General features: G+C 36.3%; 1 long non-coding RNA gene across 1 annotated transcript; it reads left to right on the top strand.

Annotated features, from left to right (window-relative positions):
* The first annotated feature begins 3,720 nt into the window (after positions 1-3,720).
* On the top strand, positions 3,721-10,933 carry LOC137640483 (uncharacterized). The gene is made up of 2 exons (XR_011044364.1): positions 3,721-3,859; positions 10,494-10,933. It is a non-coding gene; the product is annotated as an uncharacterized lncRNA (long non-coding RNA).
* The last annotated feature ends 2,733 nt before the right edge of the window (positions 10,934-13,666 follow it).

Raw genomic sequence — 13,666 nt, 5'->3', positions numbered from 1 at the left:
TTGTTATTTAAATATTAATTGGGTTTCGAAAAAAAGTTTTTCGAATAATTGTCTTTCGAATAATTGTTTTTCGAAAAATCGTCCGCATACGTCACTTATGGCCATCAATTTTATTTTCGTTTTGTCTTTCTATACTCTATCTTCCTGCCAAAAAACTCTAATCTTACGCTGCATTGTGCAACTTGGTTTTTTTTCTACCTGTTACACTCGGGTATAATGGCCTCCTCGGTCTTAGGGCTGGGCCTTATGATTCAAATTCATAAATTAAATATTATCAATATGGTTAGGCTTCATTCACATTATCATTGCTTTACCTTATCGTTGAGAAACTGCCTGTGATATACAGTAGATATCTTATAGTCTCCCATTATAAGTTTTGTTATTCAGAAAAAAAAAATATTGACGAATTTTTTGTTTGTTTGTCAGCAAGTTTGCTTAATCGCTTCTTCGAGAGAGTAAAATCATTTCTTGAAAAAATCCCAGTAGGAGAAGAGCGAAGATTGTTCCTTTCCCAACGTTTGCTTATAGGAAATTTGCTTGTTTTTCCTGAGAGAACCGATACTTCTGAGCAGTTGTAGCCAAATGAAGGTATTTTTTTCCGGGGAGAGAGAGAGAGAGAGAGAGAGAGAGAGAGAGAGAGAGAGAGGTCGCATTGGAAATCGATGTTAAGTGTAAAAGTGAAATGGACAAATGCAAGTGGAATGTATGCGACAAACATACAAAAATGCAGGTGAAAAGATAAGGTTGGGAATGTGACAGGAGGGGATGCGCAAGCGTGTGCGCTCACATTTTTTCACACACACACACACACACATATATATATATATATATATATATAGTATGTGTATATATATATATATATATATATATATATTTGTATGTATACATATATGTATGTATATATATACAGTATATAAATATACAGTATTTATACATATATACATACATAGTGTATATGTATACATACATACATACATATATATGTATGTATATGTATGTATGTATGTATATATATACAGTATGTATGTATATATATACACAGTGTATATATATATATATATATATATATACATTTATATATATACAGTATGTATATATAAGTATATATATGTCAATTAGTTCATTATGTATGTTGCATAAGATTTTTCACAATTCTGACCATCCTTTACATTCAGATCTCCCTGGACAATTCTATCCTGTTCGTAATACTAGGCAGGCAGTTAATTCTAATAGCCAGGCCTTCTCCATCACGAGGCTCAATACTACGCAGTACTCTAGAAGTTTTATTCCAGCTGTTACCAAGTTGTGGAATGATCTTCCTAATCGGGTGGTTGAATCAGTAGAACTTCAAAAGTTGGAGCAAATGCTTTTTTGTTGACCAGGCGGACATAGTCTCTTTATAGTTTATTTATGACATATTTGTTTTTGATGTTGATAGTTTATTATATGACACGTCTGTTTTGATGTTGTTTCTTATTTTAGAATGATTTATTGTTAATTTGTTCTCTTCATTTATTTATTTCCTTATTTCCTTTCCTCACTGGGCTATTTTTCCCTGTTGGAGCCCCTGGGCTTATAGCATCTTGCTTTTCCAACTAGGGTTGTAGCTTGGATAGTAATAATAATAATAATAATAATGTATATGTATATATATGTATATGTATATATATATATATATATATATATATATATATATGCTCTGTGTGTTAGTGTGTGTGACACAGAGATGATTATATAAATCTGAGGATATAAGGATTTTAGAATAGAAATTTGTTACATTAGTGTAAAATGTAAAATATTGTAAGGGATTGGAATGCAATTGCAATAAAACTCTTAATTATACTATGTGTAGTTATTCCCTGTGTCCATTCTTTGGAAAAGAAAGAACAGGCTGGGGAAGAAGTCCTTGCAAGTAAAGTTATTCTTACCCTGTCCTTGCTCTCGTGCGCTGGTGTAAATGCGCACAATCACACACACTGAAACCAGATAAAAAGAGTAAAAAGTTTACCCGGAAAGTTCAGAAGGCTGAATTCGAGTCAGTCAGAGGCCCAGCTAAATTAGTTATTACCCGAACAAAGCTTCCCCTGCTATTTCATAGTTCTCGAATGGGAAAAGTTATGATGAGAAGCCTCTTTAAAAATGAAAGAAAAAAAAGAGAATGGGTTTAGGGGGTAAGGGAGGGAGGGAAGGAGAACGGGTGGGGTTGGGGGAGGAGGTTTACGTTTATAAAACCCGAGGGAAATGAGAGTGCTTATAATCCGAGAGTAGATTATATAGTTTCCATACATGAAAAAGGAAGTCTAAATCTGAGTGGCATGAATGTCTTTATACAAAACATGATTTTGGAAATGTGAATTAAAATGATTCAGTTAGTTAATTGTTTTTTTCGCTTACTGTATTTTATTCTAGTAAACACATGCTCGCACACATTTGGAGATTTGGTTTTTCTTTCATTATTTTTAAGAGGAAGTTTCAATGGTTATGGCTGAGTTGGTCGTTTCTAGGCTGGGCTCGGAGATGAGGAACAGAGAATAGCTGAATTATATACAATGGAAGCTAATATACTTGTTTTGGAGAATAAAAGTGGGAAAAAGAGCTCCAAAGTAGTTACTGAATAGGGCATCAAATTTGTAATGAAGTCGTGAACTCTAATATTAAAAACGAAATTAAATAAACTTTTCTTTCACTTTAATTTATTCAGTTCTCTGATTAAAATGATTTTTTCTTGAATCCGATTATTTCCCAGAACCCATTTTGATTTGATTTAAAGTTCGCTGTTTAGATGATTAATTTTCCTTTCCATTAGAACTGGATGTATTTTGTTCTTTCACTTTCACTCTTTTCTCTTTTATCTCTTTCCTTCATCTTCTTTACTACTCTTTTCGTCCTCTTAAACTTATCCTTTACCTCATCCCCTTCTTCATCATTCACCTGTCCTTCATTTTTCCCTAATCTTTTTTCGCGTATCATTTTGTGTTCTTTTCTCCTCTCTCACTGTTCCCCCGCTTTTTCTCCTTTCCCTCTTCTTCCTCCTCCTCTTTCTGACTTTAATTCTAAACGAAATCTTTAATTTTCTCAATTGATTCCATATATACCCCTCATTTCCCTACAAATCTCCATGCCTCATTTCCTTGCATTTCCGTAAGCCCCCTTCTCCCCCCCCCCCTCCCCCCATCTACACATCATTCCCTCCCCTTCTCTCCATCTTCCCCTTCCCCGATACAACGCAGAAAGCGAAGCTCGAAATCATGCAGAAGGTAAACACACAGTAAGGTACATTAAATTTCAAATTAGGCCTCTCGTCTCTTCCCCCTATTTCCCCCACCCCCACCTCCTACCCCTCTACCCCCACCACCTTCCGGCGCCTTCAACGTCAGTCGGAAATTGCCTAGAGTAGATGAGTTATGCAAATATGAAATTATAATAATTGGAACTAATTGAGGTGAAGCTTTGAAACTCGAAGCGGGTCTCCGAAGGCTGCTGCCGCTTCTGTTGCTGTGTCTATCTCTTGTGTCTGTGTGCGTGCATTTGTGCGTGTGTGCAGCCTTGCGTGCGCATTGTTTTAGCCGAGGGACTTCTTGAGGAAAGGGGCAGATTTTTCCTATGCATAGGGTATGCGTTATTTAGTACCGAGGTCCTAAGAGAACACGAGGGACCTCACACCTGCAACTATCTGATATGATATGAAATCTTTTAAAACCGCCCCTCTTCCAGAAACGTTGGTTACCTGGTGCGTGGCAGCGTAGATTTTATGGTTTGTTTGCGGTAATGTTGTACGTCCCGTCTCTCATGGCGCTAACTATCTTCCTCTCCGGTCTTGATAATGCGTTAGTAATAAGCGAAAGAATATTTATAACAGGTGAGTTCAAAATTATAGTATTTCCTTTTCATAATTGATAAACCAGGCACTTGAAACATTGCTCAGGCACGTTTGTCAGACATGAATTTTCCGATATGCTCATAGAAGGGAGTGGAATCGGACAATATCATGATGGAGGGTTTGCATGAAAAAATTACATTTATGTTATAAAAGTTTCATTTGCCTCTTGACAAATCCATCAGTCATAATTAGCTTTGGTTTGTACATACATACATGTACCAAGGCACTTCCCCCAATTTTGGGGGGTAGCTGACATCAACAAATGAAACAAAAACAAAAAGGGGACCTCTATTCTCTATGTTCCTCCCAGCCTGACAAAGGACTCAACCGAGTTCGGCTGGTACTGCTAGGGGTGCCACAGCCCACCCTTCCCCATTATCCACCACAGCTGAACCTACTCCCTTGGTTTGTATTTAGGTGAATTCATAAGGGTTCAGCAGAACCAATCTTCTAAAGTAATCATATTGGTTAATGTAAGTAGTACTGTGTAGTCTTTTGAGTGAAGTAATAATTGGTATTTTGAGTGAAATAATAATTGGTACTTTTTACTTCAACTAAGAACTGCCGAGAGTCTTCTATTATTCAATATTGGTTTAGGTTGCAAAGACTTCCTAACTCTTTAGCTTTTCAGACTGCAAACTTTGTAAGGCATTGTAGATATTTTGAGTTATACCCAAAATCTCTTCAACCTTATAGTTTTCGGGTAAAACAATTAATAAACAGTCTTGATATAGCAAAAAAATTGAATTCTTCCATTTAGGATATCACCAACCCCTCCTTGGAAATTACCAGAGATATCTTTTTGTAAATATTTTATTGTTGCAAAAAGGAACATGACTGAATTAGAAGCCAGGTATCTTTTTATGGAACATGTTAAAGAATATCGGAATCGACTTTTATTTATACTGATGGCTACAAATGTGATGCTGGCGTTGAATATAGAGTACTGTATATAGTAGTTTTTTAATTGTTATTTTGGTGGTGCCCTTCCTCTAGTATATTCCATATTTACTGCCGAACTATATGGCATACTAACCACTATTGAGAATAGCGTTAAAAGAGGAGGTTGATTTTTACCATTTTTAGTGATGCAAGAAGTGTCTTACAAGATTAAGAAGTTTTTAATTCTAGTAACCCTTTAGTTTTGAAGATTTTAGAGTGACTTTTAATTATTGGCCTGAAAGGTATAACAGTTCGATTTTGCTGGGTTCCGTAGGTGTGTCTGGAAATGAGGAGGCAGATTCATTGGCAAAGAATGCTGCAGCTGAGTTGCTAACAAGAAGGTATTCCATTCCCTGTAATGATTTTTTACCTACAATTAAGAATTTTATTTATAATCAGCAACAGCACTGGGATAGTTTGAATGAAAATAGGATGAGAGAAATAGTGAATGTTATATCCCCTTGAAGGGATGTGAGAACCTCTCTTTGTCGTCTGCGCATTAGTCAGACTCGGATGACACGAGTTTCTGCTAACTGGCCAACACCAACCATATTGCAACGACTGTTTGATACCCTTGACAGTGAGGCATTTGTTTACTGAATGCCCCACTTATAGCACGGAAAGAAATAGAGATCTGTTTGAGGCTCGAGGTGAGGATGGCAGGTTCATCCTTGCCAAGATTCTACGACAGGATGTGTCGTACAATGCTAGCGGCATTTTTAGATTTATTTCAGAAGCAGGTCTTCTGAAAGCTATTTAAACTTTTATAATGGCATATTTGCTTTTCTGGTTATAATTGAATATTCCTTTATTCTTTATTCATAATAAACGATATCGGCGTCAATGACCTTCGATGTCAGGATGCCAGAAAACTTCAAATCAATCAATCAATCTTATTTCTTTCCTCACTGGGCTATTTTTCCTTGTTGGACCCCTTGGGCCTATAGCATCCTGCTTTTCCAACTAGCTTAGCTAATAGTAGTAATAATAATAATAATAATAATAATAATAATAATAATACTGCACCCATACTGGCAAAGTTGGCTTGTTGGTGATAGATCGAGTGATTATTACACCACCACCATCGTTTTAAATATTTAAAGATTGCTCATGAATGGCAGGGACAAGGTTCAGTGACATTGCCCTATCAAGCAGGACGATGGTCTAGAGACTGACCATATATGCATATGATCAACACCCAAGCTAGGACCAAGGAGGGCCAGGCAATGGCTGCAGATGACTCAGAAGATAGAACTATAAGCTCCCCCAACCCCCTCATCCTTAGCTCACAAGGATGGTGAGGTTGCAGCAACCAAAGAAACTTTTAACAAGTTTGAGCGGGACTCAAACGGACTCAAACCCCAGTCTGGTGTTCACCAGTCAGGGACATTACCACATTGGCCACCACAATGGAAAGTTTAACAGTCTGACAATCTTTCCTCAATTGAAGAGACAACTGATGATGTCCACTACAGGTACTCATTGCCTAATGACAGAAACACTTAAAAACTGGGTCAGTAAATGAGATTGTTTTGCAATTTTAGAATTTTTAGAAGACAGAGATTTATGTTTTGGTCAGAAAACAATATCTGACAGCTTATCCAAATATGAGAAGTTTTCTGGTTTTAAGAATTTGGTGGTTTAAGAAGCATGGGATTAAATGTCTATATATCATAGATTTTTATATAGTTTACATTTTTTATCAATTAGATTTGATACAGTACTTTATATTTTAACCTCCTGAATCTTTGGGCCAGTTTTATAAGAGTAAAATTTGTCTCATTGGAGTGGTTAATCTTTTCCCTTCTAATTATAAGGAAATCTAAAGAGTTTTCCAATAGTTCCCAATTTCCTCATGTAAGAACTTAAAGGCTACAGTTAATGTTTTCTCTGATGATGGCTGGAAAAGTTTAGGCTTTAATAGGAAATCACATCCCTATAGAACAGAATAAACAATGAAAAAAAAAGAGCAGCACAAACAGGCTAATTTTTGAAAGTATGAGCTCTCTCCTGGATTAGGCTGCTATCATAAGCCTTTATCTCTTTTATATTATTATTATTATTATTATTATTATTACTATCCAAGCTACAACCCCAATTGGAAAAGCAAGATGCTATAAGCCAGGGGCTCCAACAGGGAAAAATAGCCCAGTGAGGAAAGGAAATAAGGAAACAAATAACTGAAGAGAACAAATTAACAATAAATCATTCTAAAAAAAGTAACAACGTCATAACAGATATGTCATATATAAACTATTAACAACGTCAAAAACAAATATGTCATATATAAACTATAAAAAGACTCATGTCCGCCTGGTCAACAAAAAAGCATTTGCTCCAACTTTGAACTTTTGAAGTTCTACTGATTCAACAATCAGTTGATCACAGCTAATTACGTTAGATTGGAATATCTATAACTATGAACATGGTTAAGTGAGCTCGAAATAACTGTTGAGTAAAAAAGTAGCACTTGTACTGACTGGGGTAAGTGTGTCTGACATTCTTAATCTTACAGAGTCATTTGTCTTGAGAAAGCCTTTACCTCTGCCTGATGGGAGCTGTGTAGAAGAGACTAGAATGATCAGCCTAGAAAGCTGTAGGAGGAATAGCTATTGGAATAGCAACTGGGAGAGGAGTTGTAGACGATAGTCCAAGGATAGAAGGAACAGTAGCGATAGATGAGTGTTACTCAGCTAATTTATAATTCTTTGAAAGCAGCTGTCCTTGCCATAGCAATAGACACCAGAGCAGGCAAGGATATCAGCTTAGCAAAAACAGCAGCTGTAGAAATGACTGGATTAGCAGGAATAATTGCTGTAATGGAAGCAGCAAATGACAGTTACTGTATTTGGTAATCAGGAACTGACTGCAGATGGACATAGGGCAGACAGGCACAGCAGGAGCAGTAATTACAGTAGAGTAACCAAGTAGCTGCCATCAGTGATGCCGTTTTGTGGTATCTTGTCTCAAAATGTGGTCAAATGGCAATATCTGGCATCTCTCTGTGGTTATGCTGACTAAAACTATGTTTCTTTCTAAAACTCCACACTTTGTAACATTGCTTTAAATTTTGGTAACTAAGCTCTGATAATGAAACCAGAATTACCATAAATAAGATAAATATATATGATGATTTTTCCATTTAATCCTTGAATAATAGGAGTTTGAATATATATAAAAACTTAGTATTGAATGTCCTCCTGCTAAGAGTCAACTGAAGGAAATAATATGTCACTTGAAAATATTAGGAAGCGCTTGCGGAAAGTCTATGCGGCTACAATGGCATCACTGTATTTATTCACACTGAGTGTGTTCGAGGCAGCAACACTGACTGCCAACAGCACAGTACACACAAAAGGCAGTGCAAGAACTGCATATACAGGATTAAAACATTGCAGCTGCCACTGTTACAACATGCTCAGCAGACAGGTTAGGAACTTATTATGAATGAACTGACAAGACTGGCTTCCTTCAATATATAAAGTGCGGAAGACAATACCTGTGTAGAAGTTAAGGGTGCAGACACTGGTAATCACAGGCTCTGGAGGCTAGACTTGAAATGTATGTCCAAGTACTGTACAGGTGAAGTGGCAGCTCTTGGAACAGCAAACAAAGGAACTGCCCTTTTTAGGACCAGGTAAAACAGTAGTTGTTAGAACATCAGGCAACACAACTGCTGTATTTTATGCCGCTAAAATATGAGACAGTACAAGTGCTGTATTTGCTGGAACAGGTCGAGTAAAGATTGATGGAAAAGCAAGTAGTACAGTACCTGTATGTGCAAGAACAGGTCAAGGACTAGCTTCCATAACACCAAGCAATCCAGGACCTGTATAGGCAAGAACCGCTTAACTTGGAGGCTTGATGGTAGTAGTAAGAAGCGCAGCCGTGATTGAAACAGATAGTGCCAATTCAACAATTCTTCATTCATAATACAATTTTCCCATTGTGCTACAGTCATGAATCTTTATTTAAAGATTACACCTGGAATTTCGTTCTCAATATTGCTCACATTTATGCAATGAGTGATTGTGGTGTACCCACTGATTTCGTCCTTCCGAATGGTTTTTTCAAATTAAATAAGTAGTTTTGTGCAAAAAACATATTTTGCAGCAGCCTTATTTTTAGAATTAAAAGTGGCGGCAAATTGGGTGCCTGCACAAATGGAAACATTTATCTTTAGTTTTTGACTATATAGAGTAATACATGTGTTGTACATTTAGACAGACTTATATAACATTCTTTTACATCGCTCTCAGGATTTAGTCCATGCATAGGCTCAATCCTATTGCTAATACTTTAAATTTCCCTTATTGAAACAGCTTGTCACAGCAGTGGATATGAAGGTATTCTCTGGTCATGTGCACCTGAACAAACTTATTTTTGCAGTAAAGTTATATAGCGTCAAAATGATGTGTAAATAGTTAATGTTAATACTGCTGGTGATTATGTGAGTAATACACCCTCAAAATAGTGCTCCATGGGTGGTGTCCCTTGGTTTATCCATGCTGTGGTCAATTGCTACTGCACCCCAGAATATGCAGCATTATCTGGTCTGTAATCACATAGTGGTGCGTGCTTAAAGTACAGATACAACCGCTAGAGGGTTATTGGGTCCTTTGACTGGCCATATAGTACTGCAGTGGATTCCTTTCTCCGATTACGGCTCATTTCATCTTTTCTGACACACACACAGAATAGTCTGGCCAATTCTTTACACATTCTCCTCTTTCCTCATACACTTGACAACATGGAAATTACCAAACAATTCTTCACTCAAGAGGTTAACTACTGCACTGTAATTGTTCAGTGGCTACTCTCCTCTCGGGAGGGGTAGAAGAGAGACTATAGCTATAGTAGGTTACTCTTCTAGGAGAAGGACACTCCAAAATCGAATAATTTTTCTCTAGTCTTGGCTAGTGCAGTAGCCTCTGTACCATGGTCTTCCACTGTCCTTTGCCGACACATGCACAAAATAATCTGGCCTATTCTTTATACATTCTCCTCTTTCATCATATACTTGAAAACATGGAAATTACCAAACAGTTCTTCTTTCAAGAGGTTAACTACTGCACTGTAATTGTTCAGTGGCTACTTTCCTCTTAGGGAAGGGTAGAAAAGACTCTTTAGCTATGGTAAGCAACTCTTTTAGGGGAAGGTCACTCCAAAATCGAACAATGTTTCTCTAGTCTTGGGTAGTGCAATAGCCTCTGTACCATGGTCTTTCACTGTCTTGAGTTGGAGATCTCTTGCTTGAGGATACACTGGAGCACACTATTCTATCTTGCTTCTCTTCTTGTTATTTTGAAGTTTTTATCCTTTTGTTATTTCCAATTTTTTATAGTTTATATATGAAAGATTTATTTTAACGTTATTGTTCTTAAACTTCTCTCATAGTTTTTCCTCATTTCCTTTCCTCACAGTTATTTTCCCTGTTGCAGCCCTTGGGCTTATAGCATCCTGCCTTTGCAATTAGGGTTGTACCTTAGCAAATAATAATATTAATAATAATAATGTGCAGCATTATTGGTTTATCTCTTTTGATTCTAAATTATGTGAGCTGAAAAATACCATTGGAGATTTTCATGAAAGTGTTGAGAGTGATGAGCAATATCACTACAGAACATGAAACTGCTGAAGGGAGCTCTGACAAGATTTTTTACTTTTACAGGGTTTCCAGACTGCACCATAACCACATTTTTCTTCATGTTTTGTCTTGGGCAGTGTAGTATGGAATTACAAAACTGGAGAATAAGACAAAAATTAAAGTGTAAAGAAAGCTAACAAAAAAGTGAATGATGTATTAGGCATATTTAAGTCATTTGTATTATATTCAGACATACAAAATAAATCATTTATCATGGTACAGTACGTGATGTTACGACCATTAATATAAGTTCCGGTATATTTTAGTTTTAGACAATTTATTTTTGTATTAAGATTTTTTACCCCTCATAATTTTAGGTGTTCAAATCTTTTGTAAAGATAAAATTGCATGAAAATTGTTTAGCATAAATTCTTGCATTTAAATGATAAATTTTTATAGATATTACTGTCTAGATTAGGAATTGTAAAAAAAATCAAATAAAAAGTGAGCAAGTGCAATGGAAAGCTTACTTTCATTTCCCTCTTTTAGCAACCAAAAATGTAAAAGTCGTGGTTTTATTAACCCTTTTACCCCCAGGCTATTTTGAAATTTCCAACCCTTAACCCCCAGGGGGTTATTTTTTTTCCAGCACATTTTGCAGTATATTTTTTTGAAGTTGCTCTAACAGCCTTAATTTTTGTCATAGAGAGGTCAGGTTGGTCTCATTCTCTTGGAAAAGGCCTGAATTTTCTCAAAAATTATCAAAAATATGAAAAAAAAAAAAAAAAATTATAGCATTTTTTTGCGAGGACGTACTGGTACGTCCATGGGGGTAAAGGGATGGCTTTTGTGGAACGTACCAGTACGTCCTTTGGGGGTAAAAGGGTTATATATTTTCCTGGAGTTACAGTAAAGTACCATCATTATCTTTATTGACTTTTATAGAATTGTCTTTAGGGATAATAGGACAAAAGAATTCTGTTTGCTTTCTTCTTGTGCACATTCTGGCAAGATTCCTCTGTGGTTCAGGTATTTATCTTCTGGACTATTTCATCGTGAGTGTCTGGTACTTCACTGTGTGAAGTGTGATTCGTATCAGTGCTGTGTGAGGTATCGGGAGTAAAGTACCTGCAACTGAAATCTAGAGTAGATTAAAGCGCTTGATCGTTGCTGCTATCAAATTTGTTACTCATGGTTTTCTTTTGGGCATATAGCATCCTGCTATTAATGTTTAGGTTATCCAAATATGGTATTCAATCAACTGTGTCATTAACCCTTTTACCCCCAAAGGACGTACTGGTACGTTTCACAAAACTCATCCCTTTACCCCCATGGACGTACCGGTACGTCCTTGCAAAAAAATGCTATAATTTTTTTTTTTTATATATTTTTAATAATTTTTGAGAAAATTCAGGCATTTTCCAAGAGAATGAGACCAACCTGACCTCTCTAAGACAAAAATTAAGGCTGTTAGAGTAATTTAAAAAATATATACTGCAAAATGTGCTGGGGAAAAAATAACTCCTTGGGGGTTAAGGGTTGGAAATTTCCAAAGAGCCAGGGGGTAAAAGGGTTAAGTAATCAGTGTTGTAATCCCACTATGTTGCTATATTTGTTATTAATCCTTATATATCATTTAAGAAATTATACTACAATCCTGCCTTAATTTTAGCTTGATCCCTTTCAGAGTATTCAACAACCGCAGGTCTACATTCAGGTCATAGAATTGATGCAGAGAGAGTACCATGGTCTGTATATGCAGCAAGTTTGTTTCTTGAGCTAAACATATTCATATACAGTATACTGTACTGTAGTTTAAAAAGTAATGGGTGGAGAACACTACCCTGAGTAACACCTGATAGTACATCAATAGAGTCCACTATGGTCCCTCAGGATCCCAGAGAATTCTAAATCAGTCAATCGATCACCATGGTCCCCATTAACTACTCTTTGCAATCAATTACTTTGAAATTCAATAATAGTATTAACCCTTTTACCCCCAAAGGACGTACTGGTACGTTTCACAAAAGCCATCCCTTTACCCCCATGGACGTACCGCTACGTCCTTGCAAAGAAATGCTATAAAAATTATTTTTTTCATATTTTTGATAATTTTTTGAAAAAATTCAGGCATTTTCCGAGAGAATGAGACCAACCTGACCTCTCTAAGACAAAAATTAAGGCTGTTAAAGCAATTTAAAAAATATATACTGCAAAATGTGCTGGGAAAAAAATAACCCCCTGCGGGTTAAGGGTTGGAAATTTCCAAAGAACCTGGGGGTAAAAGGGTTAAAATATCCATCTATTTCCACCTTTTTAAGTTTCAAAACAACTTCCTCATGATTAATGCTGTCAAATGCAGCTCAAAAGTCAAGGCCAGTCATACAAACATCTTGACCACAATCAATGGAGTTTTTGTAAAGCAAGGAAATTGTAAGAAGTGTATCACATGCTCCAATGCCTTTGTGAAAGCTAAACTGTAAATTAGGGAAAAGATGATTACTGTCAGTGTACCTATTATCCCTTTTACCCCCAAAGGACGTACTGGTACGTTTCACAAAACCCATCCCTCTACCCCCATGGATGTACCGGTACGTCCTTGCAAAAAAATGCTATAAAAATTATATTTTTCATATTTTTGATAATTTTTTGAGAAAATTCAGGCATTTTCCAAGAGAATGAGACCAATGACCTCTCTATGACAAATATTAAGGCTGTTAGAGCAATTTAAATAAAATGTGCTGGGGAAAAAATAACCCCTTGGGGGTTAAGGGTTGGAAATTTCCAAAGAGCCTGGGGGTAAAAGGGTTATTATTATTACTTCCTAAGCTACAACCCTAGTTTGAAAAGCAGGTTGCTATAAGCTCAGGGGCTCCAACAATGAAAATAGCCCAGTGAAGGAAGGAAACAAGGAAAAAATATATTTTAAGAACAATAACAACATTAAAATGAATATTTCCTATATAAACTATAAAAACTTTAACAAAAGAAGATGATATATTAGACAGAATAGTGTGCCTAAGTGTACCCTCAAGTAAGAGAACTCTAACCCAAGACAGTGGAAGACCATGGTACAGAGGCTATGGCACTGCCCAAGACTAGAAAACAATGGTTTGATTTTGGATTTAGATGTTTTTCCGAGACGTTGAAAATCTTAATAATATGGGAGTTGTGGAAATTGGGCGGTAAGCAGCAGTGCTAGAGCTACTGCAAATATTTACTCATGGAGTAACATTACCATTTCAACAAAAAAGAAC

This window comes from Palaemon carinicauda, chromosome 5 (genome assembly GCF_036898095.1).
Source record: "Palaemon carinicauda isolate YSFRI2023 chromosome 5, ASM3689809v2, whole genome shotgun sequence".
In the NCBI taxonomy this organism is placed as follows: domain Eukaryota; kingdom Metazoa; phylum Arthropoda; class Malacostraca; order Decapoda; family Palaemonidae; genus Palaemon; species Palaemon carinicauda.
This window is presented reverse-complemented; position numbering and strand designations above follow the sequence as displayed.